Source organism: Podarcis cretensis (assembly GCF_951804945.1).
Source record: "Podarcis cretensis genome assembly, chromosome: 14".
NCBI classification, from domain to species: domain Eukaryota; kingdom Metazoa; phylum Chordata; class Lepidosauria; order Squamata; family Lacertidae; genus Podarcis; species Podarcis cretensis.
The window spans coordinates 25,797,003-25,807,721 of record NC_137183.1 but is presented as its reverse complement, the minus strand read 5'-3'; positions in this window follow the sequence as shown (position 1 = coordinate 25,807,721).

Sequence of the window (10,719 nt, the reverse complement as noted above, 5' to 3'; positions counted from 1 at the left end):
CATGTTTTGACTGAACAATAGCAAAAGTCAGTGCTGCTTTGTTTAGAAATAATGATTTAATATTCAAAAATATTTCTTATTAAAATGCACCTACATCTTTAGTGCAATTTAAACCCGTAATGCAGTCTTCCCCAACGTGGTGCCTTACAGATGTTGCTGGAGTTTAGTTCTCATCTCTTACTTACCATTGCCTGTGCTGCCAGAGACTGATGGGAGTTAGGGTCAAAACATCTGAAGGGCACCAGATTGGATTAAATAAACATATAATGCTAATGTAAAACACACAATGGAATCCGATGCATGTTTACACATAAGTAATTTCTACTGAGTTCAGTTGTGACTTTGACTCTTGAATGTGCATAGGATTGCAATCATAATTAAATAAAATGGACTTAAATTGGGAACACTTAACTGAAAACTGTCACATCTTTTGTAGAAGACTTCTTCCCGGTACATATGTGACTTGACATCCAACTGAACAGCTTGATCATAAACATTATTTACTTCATTTTTTCTTCTAATTTCCCCTGCAGAGCTCAATTTGGTGTCAGTGTCCACCTCTCATCCTCATAGCCCTTTAAAGCAAAATGGTAACTGCCCCAAGGTGACCTAGTAAGCTTTGTGACCCAGGTCTCCCAAGGTTTTTAAGTCGGTACTGTACTATGTGCAGTATACCTGACTGGAATGATACACTGTAAACTAAATAGTAGTTTTAATAGTAATACAGGAATTCCATCTTTTTAAAAACAACAATAATAATTTTATTATTTATACCCTGCCCATCTGACTGGGTTTCCTCAGCCAATCTGGGTGGCTTACAGAATACCTAAAAACATTCTTTCATGTAAAACTCACTCACTAATCTGCTTTTAATTGAAAGATAAATTTATACTTCCTATGCCACTCTGGTGAATATCATAGAACAGAGACCATGATATTTTAGTGTTGAAAGTTCAGAGGGAAATGCACAAAGTTTATTTGATTCAGTCTGTGCTCTGGATTCAACTGCAAAAACCTTACATAAATCCCTTTAGTATGCTAGATTAATTCCCATGGCATGTGACAGGACATTGAAAAACACCTGTGCTCTCTTGAGGGTCTAGCTGTGGTGCAATTGGAAGATAAGTGCTTGTATATGTAATTCTGAGATTGAGTTGAGGAGCTATTTGGATATTTAAATACCTGGTCCAAAGCAGCCCCCCCCCCCATTTCTAACTTTTATCGTTTTTCTTGTTGGAAATTACCTGACTCTGGTAATTAAATAGTTCTGAATGAAGTAGCAAGTTATTAACATCTGAAAATTTTAAAATTATGTTACCTTAAGTTATCTTGTCCTTTGAATGTATTTAGTGTCATGTGTTTTATACCACACTTTATTCCCGAATTTGTGAATGAAATAATCTTAGTAGCTTGTTTGGTCTGAATACAATAACTTCTCCAGAAATTAAAAATTCCCAGTACAGCCAAACCGCTAATGTATATTTTTGGAAACGTTCTACTTTTATATATTGAAATTAAGGTTTGCCAGGGGATCTCATTGTGGTCTGCTACATGGTGAGATCATACTATTAATTTTTTATGATGTCTTGAACTTCTTGCTCATTCATCTTATTCCTGTTCCAATCTCTAAAACTAAAGCCTTTTCAACAATGGTAGATAAGAGACTTAATAATTGTCAATAATAATAATTGTCAAGTGACTTAATAATGTATATACCAAAACTATTTTTTAAGCACAGCTGTCTGAAAATGAGTTCTGTGAATTTGTGGGACTTGCGTTGAAAAAGTACTCTGGGACAGGACACTCATACTTGAGGTTGATTTCTAACTGAACTCAACTCGCTAAGAAGCCTGGTGTTTTCTTTGGCACACAGCAAAACAAATGGATTCTGCTGTATTATATTTTAGCTACAAATTGGCAACATACTTACAAAACCTGTGCTAATTCCCATACTATTTTTAGATTTACATTTGGGTAAAGATGTTTTAACACTATTGCATGTTGGAAACAGTTCATCTGGCCCAAATCTTGGCTAAATGTGTTTGTGAGAGTTTGTGTGTGTGTGTGTGTGTGTAATATAGCCAGAATAGATTGTGGAATGAGATCCCATGAAGGAAGAACGTGAGTCAAGTGCTGAATATTTTAATTACCAACAACTTTGACTGTTTAGAAAACAGATGACAAACTATAGTATATTTCACCTTTGAAATGAGGTTTTAAGAGTGATAGGGAACCTCTTGGCCCTCCAAATATTGTTGGCTTCCAAATCCCCTCAGCTCGAGCTAGCATGGCCAATGGTCAGGAGTGATAGAAGCTGGAGTCCCAGCAACTTCTGGAGGGCAAATTTGCAACTTGAAATTGCTTCACCTCTTCCTCCTAAAAAAAAAAGGGGGGGGAGACTGGCTGTAAAGGCAATGCAATCACAAGGTCACTTTGTATCTTAAGCAGTTCTGCACACAGGGCAAATTCTGGTAATGTTGTACCCTGAGCGAGGGCAAAATTTGCTGCCCCACAAAATATTTATTATTTTTACAACAATTCCTTTTGGTACAGCTGTTTTTAATGGAGGAGGTATTATTATTATTATTATTATTATTATTATTATGCCCTTTGGCTCAGTGTCCTGTGCAAGGGAACTGTCCGCATCACCCTAACTCCAGTGCTGCTGCACGTCATAATAGTACAGTGGTGGTTCCTCTGTTTTGCTTCCAGAAATTCTTCAGCTTCATTCTGTTGTATTATGCTTCAGGTTTGGCTATGGAACAATAGGACAGGGAAATAAGCTTGCAGGATAAATTCTATATTGTGGTGGTGTCAATTTGATGATAATTTTTGACAGAGGAAGCTTATCATGATATGAAAATTGTAGGCTGCTATTCAAAACCTGATACATACTGGGGTGTACAATTTTGGGGGACAGATAGGATTTAGCTTGAGCTGCAGTTTTGAACTTCATTTAAAGGGAAAGAACACTCAATAAACAAATAGCTTGACTTCTTTGTAGATGTTGACAGAATCATGTTGCTGATGTATTTAAAATCCATTCAATGAATCTAGTGTGTTAAAACATGTATTTCCAGGTATGTTGAAGATCTGGATGTGTAAAATATCTGATGCTGATTGAAGCACTGGTAAGTCGCTTTCTTGTGATTTAAAAAGTTTGTTTATATATTGGATATTTTTATGGAAATGTCTTAAATTATGGATCTCTGGATTTATAATTTTAATCTTGATTAAAATAGCCATTCAACAATGATAATTAGTAGAATCAACTGGTAAAACTTATAGAGCTACAGCAACCAACACGGTGCTCTTCAGATGTTCATAGAATTGTAGATTTGGAAGAGACCCAGATGGTCATTTGTTCAACCCCCTTCAATGCAGGAATCTCAACTAAAGCATCCATGACAGATGGCCATCCAACGTCTGCTTAAAAACCTCCAAGGAAGGAGAGTCAACCACCTGAGGGAGTCAGTTCCACTGTTGGACAGCTCTTAATGTCAGAAAGTTCTTCCTGTTGTTTCGCCGGAATCTCCTTTTTTCTTGTAACTTGAATCCATTGGTTCAGGTCCTATCCTCCAAAGCAGGAGAAAATGAGGTTGCTCAATCTTCCGTGTAATAGCCCTTTAGATATTTGAAGATGGCTGTCATTTCTTCTCAAGTCTTCTCTCTACCAGGCTAAACATCATACCCAACTTCCTCAACCGTTTCTCATAAAGCTTAGTTTCCAGACTCTTGATCATCTTGGCTGCCCTCCTCTGCACATGTTGCAGCCTGCCAACATCGTTTTTTAAACGGTGGCACCCAGAACTGGAGACAGGATAGAATGGTATTATTGCTTCCTTTGATCTGGACACTATACTTCTGTTAATGCAGCCTAGAAGAGCATTAGCTTTTTTTGCTGCTGCATCACATTTTAACTCATGATATCCATGTGGTTTCATGCTAAGCTAGGACCCCTCAATCCTTTTCATATGTGCTACTGGTAAGCCAGCTGTTGCTCTTCTTATATTTGTGTAGCTGGTTATTACTGCTTAGGTGTAGGACCTTACATTTGTTCCTATTGAAATTTATTTTGCTAGTTTTGGCCCAGTTCTCCCAATTCTATATTCTGTGGCACTAGCTATCTTTCCTAATTTGATTTTATCTGCAAACTTGATGAGCATCCCTTCAATTCCTTCATTCAAGTCGTTTATAAAGATGTTGAACAGCAGGCCCAGGACAGAACTCTGTGGCACCCCACTCGTTACTTTTTTCCAGGATGAAGAGGAATCATTAGTTAGCACTCTGGGTTTGTCAGTCAATCAGCTACGATTCTACCTAAGTTTCCTCATTCAACCCACATTTTACCAGCTTCCTCACAAGAATATCGTGGGGGACTTTGTCAAAAGCCTTACTAAAATCAAGATTCACTACATCCACAGCATTCTCCTGATCCACCAAGCTTGTAACTCCTATCAAAAAAAGATTCATCTGGCATAACTAGTTTTTGAGATACCCGTGCTGGGTCTTGGTAATCACAGCATCTTTTTCCAAGAGTTCGCAGACCAAATGTTGAATTATCTGTTCTAGGATCTTTCCTGGTATCTACGTCAAGCTGACTGGTCAGTAGTTATCTGGGTCTTCTTTTTTCCTCTTTTTGAAGATGGGGACAACATTTGTCTGCCTCCAATCTGAAGGGACCTTACCTGTTCTCCAAGGATTCTCAAATAGTATAGACAGAGGCTCTGAGATTACATCTACAAGATCCTTTAGTACCCTTGGATGCAGTTTATCAGGCCCTGGAGATTTGAATTCATTAAAGTAGCTAGGTGTTTCCTTACTACCTATTCCTATCTTGGGCTGCAACTCCTTGCATCATTTACTCTGTTATCACCAGGTTTAGCACTGCTTTCCTTTTTGGTGAAAACTGAGGCAAAATAGTTGCTGAGTGGTTCCACCTTTCTGTTACCTAATAGCATTTCCCCGTCTTTTCCACGCAAAGGACCTACCACCTGTTTTTCCTCTTCAAACATAGCCAAAGAAAACTTAGTTATTATTTTTAACCTCTCTTACAAGCCTGAGCTTTAGTCCACCTGACCTCCTTGCAAGTGTTGGCTATTCATTTATACTCTTCCTTTGATATTTATCCTTCCATTTATTATACATGTCCTCCTTAAATCTCAGCTCATCTGTTAGCTCCTTATGCAACCACACTGGCTTCTTTTGATACCTCCCATTTTTGTTTCTTGTTGGAATTGTCTGCACTTGTGCCCTCAGTATTTCACCTTTAAGAAACTCAAGTCCATCTTGGACTTCTCGTTGAGTAGTTGACTATATCTTATCCAGTAGTTCCTTAAGCTTTTTGAAATAAGCCTTCTTAGAAGCCCACAGTACATGTTGGGCTACACTCAACTTTCCCTTATCTCTTCATCATGAAACCCACAAGGACATGGTCACTTTCCCCCCAAGGTTTCCACTATTTCCACCTCATCGAGCAGTTATTGAGGATCAGGTCCAAGATAGATGAGCCCCTTGTTGCTTCTTCCACCATCTGGGAAGGGAATTTGTCAGTGAGACCTTAAATTCTTGGTAGAGTTTGAATTAGGGTAGTTGAAGTCTCCCATGACTACTATATAGCTCTCCTTTTTGAATGTTTGGTAATCTGCTTTAGAAAGACATCCAAGTCTTCAGGCTACCTTGGAGGTGGCAGACACCCACAGTAAAGTCACTATTGTTTCCCTCTCCTACAGTCTTTGCGCATTTACTCTCAATCTGTCTTCCATGCTCCAGGTTGTGGATTTCTTCACTGGTGTACACATTATTTATATATAATGCTATTCACCCTTCCTGTTTAACCTGTTCCTTTTAAACTAGTTACACCCCTCAATTTCTACATTCCAGTCATGAGTCTCATCCACTGGGCTTCAGTAATGCCTATTGAGTCATATTTGCCATTCTGTATAGAGCTCAAAATCGTCTTCCTTGTTTCCCATCCTCTGTGCATTAGTATACAGACAACTGAAACCGTTCCCTCCAGCTGCTTCCTTATTGTTGTTTCATTCCCTTTAGCAGGTTTCTGTAGTACCACCTCAGGTTCCTGTGCATCAATGACACTATTATCCCCAGTACCAGGTGTTCCCCTGACATATGTAATATTGTTTGCCACCCCTTCAGGATTTAGTTTAAAGCTCTCCTGATCAGGTTTGCGAGATTCTTAGCAAACACAGTCTTGCCAACCACTGTGAGGTGCAATTTATCTCTTGCCAGAGGTCCTTCCTCAAGGAAGCAGAGACCATGGTCCTAGAGCCAAACTTTTCCTGATGACACCACCTATGTAGCCATTGGTTTACTTCCAGTATTTTCCTCTCTTCAAATGGAAGGAGTGATGAAAAAACCACTTTTGCTCACCTTTCAGTTACTGCCCAGAGTCTCATAGTCCCTTGTTATACACCAAAGGCTGTGTTTGGCAGTAATGTTTGTACCCACATGAATCAGAAGGAAGGGGTTGTGGTCAGTGGGCTTTATAAGACTCAGCAACTTTTCTGTCACATTGTGAATCTTTGTAACTGGAAGACAGCACACCTCCCATGTGTTGAACTGTTCTTGAACTAAAACTTCCATCATCCCTTCCCATCAGCTATGCTGGCTGGGACTGACGTATTCTGTAGTCCAGCAACATCTGGAGGGTACTACATAGGCTATTCATGTTCTGGGGTGAACCACTGTAGGCTGTAGAGAGAAATTACACATTTGTATACTTATATAGAAATTACTAAGGACAACCTAGCACTCTGGGCTAGTCTGTAATATGTGCTGGTGTTTTTTACATGGGAGATGTTCAAATGCAAGATTCCCCTACTTGCAGCCCAAATTAGTTTACTCCAGGAAAAGCTTTACTCTTCTTAATTCTGTCAGTGTTCAGTTTTGTGGGCTGGTTTATATGATTAACATGTGTGTTGATATGCAAGTTCAAATCCGTTGTGCATGTAGAGTACTAAAATTGTTGCCTGTTCCAGACTACTCTGGATTGTGTGGTTAAATCAGTTAGCCACTCTACCTTATGGGACTGAAAGTTAGTCTTAGTGAGAGATATAGTACATAAATTGCTTAATTTTCAAGTATGCTATGATATTTGCAATCCTGTAAGCATTCTAGAATACTTTCTGTCACTTTCTGTGTGTTAAATTGAACCTTTTGAATGTGCATACTGGCTTGTATACGTCTTAAGATTTTTTCAGTCATCTTTTTGTGCAGTAAGCAGAAAGAAGGGTATGCTAGACACTCCTTTAAGTTTAGGAAGTCCAGGCTTTATTTCCCTTATTGTTCCTCTAGTCACAAAGGTTGGTGAACAAAAATGTATACTACTGTCCCAGGGTACCAACTTGTTAAATTAATTTGAGAGTGGTGGGAAACCTTTCAGTCTTTGGAGAAGAAAAAATTTATTTTACTTAAAGGGAAAAAATGCTTTCATACTGAACACAAGTAGCACTTGTGTGGGAGAGCCACTTTAAATAGCATGCAGTGGACGTTGCCTTCATATGGATAGCCATTCTAAAGTGACCCACTATATATAGGGAAGGCTAGTGTTAGATCAGTATATGGTAGCTCCGCCATGGAGTGGGTTGCTCCACAGACGCCACTTATGTGGTGTGATTTAAAATAGTTGCTAAGGTGTGAGGTGTTGTGTGGCTTTGCTCAGAGCAGAGATTGGGAACCTGTGACCCTCCAGATGTTGTTGGACTTCAACTCTTATCACTGTACCAATGATCAGGAACTATGGGAGCTGTATTCCAACAGCATTTGGAGGGCTGCAGATTAACCACCCCACCAGAACTTAAGTTTCATTTGCTCAACAACCTCATGCCACTTAGGCACTTTTTAGAACATTCAAGTTTGTTTGGTACTTCCTTGTGTTGACTCTTGCATCTATTAGGTTTCTAATTCCTAAGCATAACTCTCTTAGCATATTGCCATATTCTTAAGCATACTGCAGTATTCTTCAGGCAGGTATATTTGAAATTCCACTTTAGCAGTAGATTTTAGATTCATAATGGGAAACTATAAGTCATTGGGTGAAAGTGCTTCCTGTACTAAAGTGCTATTATTCAGCATTTTTTATGCTATCAAGCTATTCTTAACTCCAAAACTATGACATTTATCGAGAATTGGTTGCTTTGAATTGAGTGCCATATTTCAGTAAACTTCTGTCAAGACCAGTGCCTTCAAACCTTCTGTCTTCAGGGAAGGCTTTCCACATCATGCCTGCTGAGCAACCAATAAGTTGCATGGGATTCTGAGCATGTTCCAGGGTAGACAAACACCAAACATGGACAATGATGAAGCCTGTTAACACACATTAACTGAATGACACAGAGATCTATGTATTAGAACCTGCCCAACATTCCTCTATGTGTGTTGCATTGGAGGGAGTTTGGTATTGGCATCCAGAGTGAGGCAGTCCAAGACATTTTGGTGTCTTAGAAAATCCAGAGGGCCCCTCCCCCCGTAAAAATATTGGTAGTTTTCTGCCATATGATTTGCTATCTTTCTTCACCTAGCAGTCCTCCTTTCAATTAGCTTGCCCACCATTTTGGATCTTGTTATGCTTCTGAGGAAACACAGGATTCCTTGGAACATTGCTCTAAGTCAGCCTTTAATTTGTGATCTCCTGCTGACTGTTCTTTACATTATTCACCCCACGAGTCTTTCTCTTGCTAACAAGTTCAAAAGTGTTTCTTAGAGATTTCTGTTCACCATCGCTCTCTACTCTTCTCCTTTTCCATGTTCTGTATCTACCATAGATTGCCAGTAGCAATTAGTAATAACCCAAATGTGTGTTTATTTTGGCACTTTGCAAAGTATCAACATGCGAGTCAAACCTGAAGCTTAACATTATATTTAGACAAAAATGTAAATGTTTGTTAAACACTTCTAATTAGTTCTCTTGACCTCTACATGCTACTTTCAACCGTAAGTCGTCTTATAGGAAGCAAAGTATTGAATATGCTGCATAGCTTCCTAAAATATCTGTGCACACACTTAAAATGCTGCTGAGCTTATTTTGCATCCTTTACTTCAGTTTACAATGTTGCTGATTTTAAAAGAACCTTTGTAGAGGTATATCCTTCTGAAAGTACTAAATAATAAAATGTGGAAGAAGGTCAATACTGCAATATTAGTGTACCTTGATCCAAAACACTTTTTTTAGTTTTCTCTTAAGACAGGGAACCTATGGCCCTGCTCTTGTTGGGACTTGCAGCTCGCATCATCCCTGACCATTGGCCATGCTGTTTAGGGCTGATAGGAGTTGGTAGTCCACAACATCTGGAATGCCATAGGTTCTTCATCTCTGCTCTCCTAGTGCAGGTCAGTAATCACTAAATACTTGGTTATGACTTGGCTGAATTTATATTTGACCAGTTTTTTGTTGGAATGACCCAATGAAAAATGGATACAAAGGAGTGGTAAGCTGCTCTGTATGCCATAATTGTAGAGTATATTGGAGGATAGGATCACTAAATGAAGAAAGCAGATAGTAGTGTCTAGAAATGGAGATAGGTTTCCTATAACCTACTTTGAGACAAGTGCTGCCCTGAGTTTTTGTGGATGTACCATAAGTCTGGCTATGGTCTTCTACTATGCTGATGCATCTACAGAACATTGTGGCAATGGTAGATCAAAATATTTTTTCTGGGGCTGAAAACACTTGAAATGTTTTTATATCTGGGCGAACCAGTTAAGTGTTCTGTGAGTCCTAGCTTCACTACTCACTTATATTATTAGACTTTTTGCTCGTTAAATTTTGAATAGTTCCATGTTTCAGGTTTGGCTGCAGCAGGGTTTCTATGCTATAACCTGAAGTAAGGAAATCTCTGGTCTTGATATTGATAATCTTACCGTTTGTACATTAATATTTGGACAATGATTTTGTGAGAAGTGCCAACATGATTTAACGAATTAGCTTAAATTTGAAGTTTTCTTCAAAATTGAATTTGTAATTTCAAGAAAATGTGTTGCCCGAGAGCCAAAATATTATTACAACATTCTGTTGTATTGACAAATCTGCTGCAAGTTTAAAATCATCCTTTTTTATTTTATTTCATAAAATTTATACACTGCTTGATGGTAAAAACCCCACATACTTCAAAGCGGTTTAAACCCTGAAGATCTCTCCACCATAATTGGTGCTGTCTCATTCATTAAATGCTATTCCTTGAGACTACAGTCACACCCAGTGTAACAGATGGGTACAGTTAAGAACTGCACAGGAAGGAGGTGGCAAATGTGAAAGGGCTACAAAACCAGACCATCCAGAACACCCGGTTGCCCTTGGGTGTCAATATAGAATTGAACCTAGTCAATAATCATTCTTAAATCAGGAGAATTAATTTGAAGGGAATACTTACTCCTCTTGGAATTTGTAGCAGGATTATAAATTTTTGCTGTTCTGTTTATTCCATTCATAGGGATCAAAATGAAACAAATCCATTTTTCATTTGGATCTTGGGGCCAGTCATATAACCAAAGACCAAGCTGAGATAAATTAGTATCTAGCCAGTCCTACATTCTAGTAATGTTCTCTGCCCACACCTTCCCATGACTTCTTCAGTCCTTATTAAATCTGTAAGGACAGCAGAACTTGTTTAGTCCCCTAGTGTTACTGTATTGCTTATGTTTTACGCTATTTGAAATCTTCATTTTGTAGCATCTATAACAGCCTATATAACATCCAGGTGT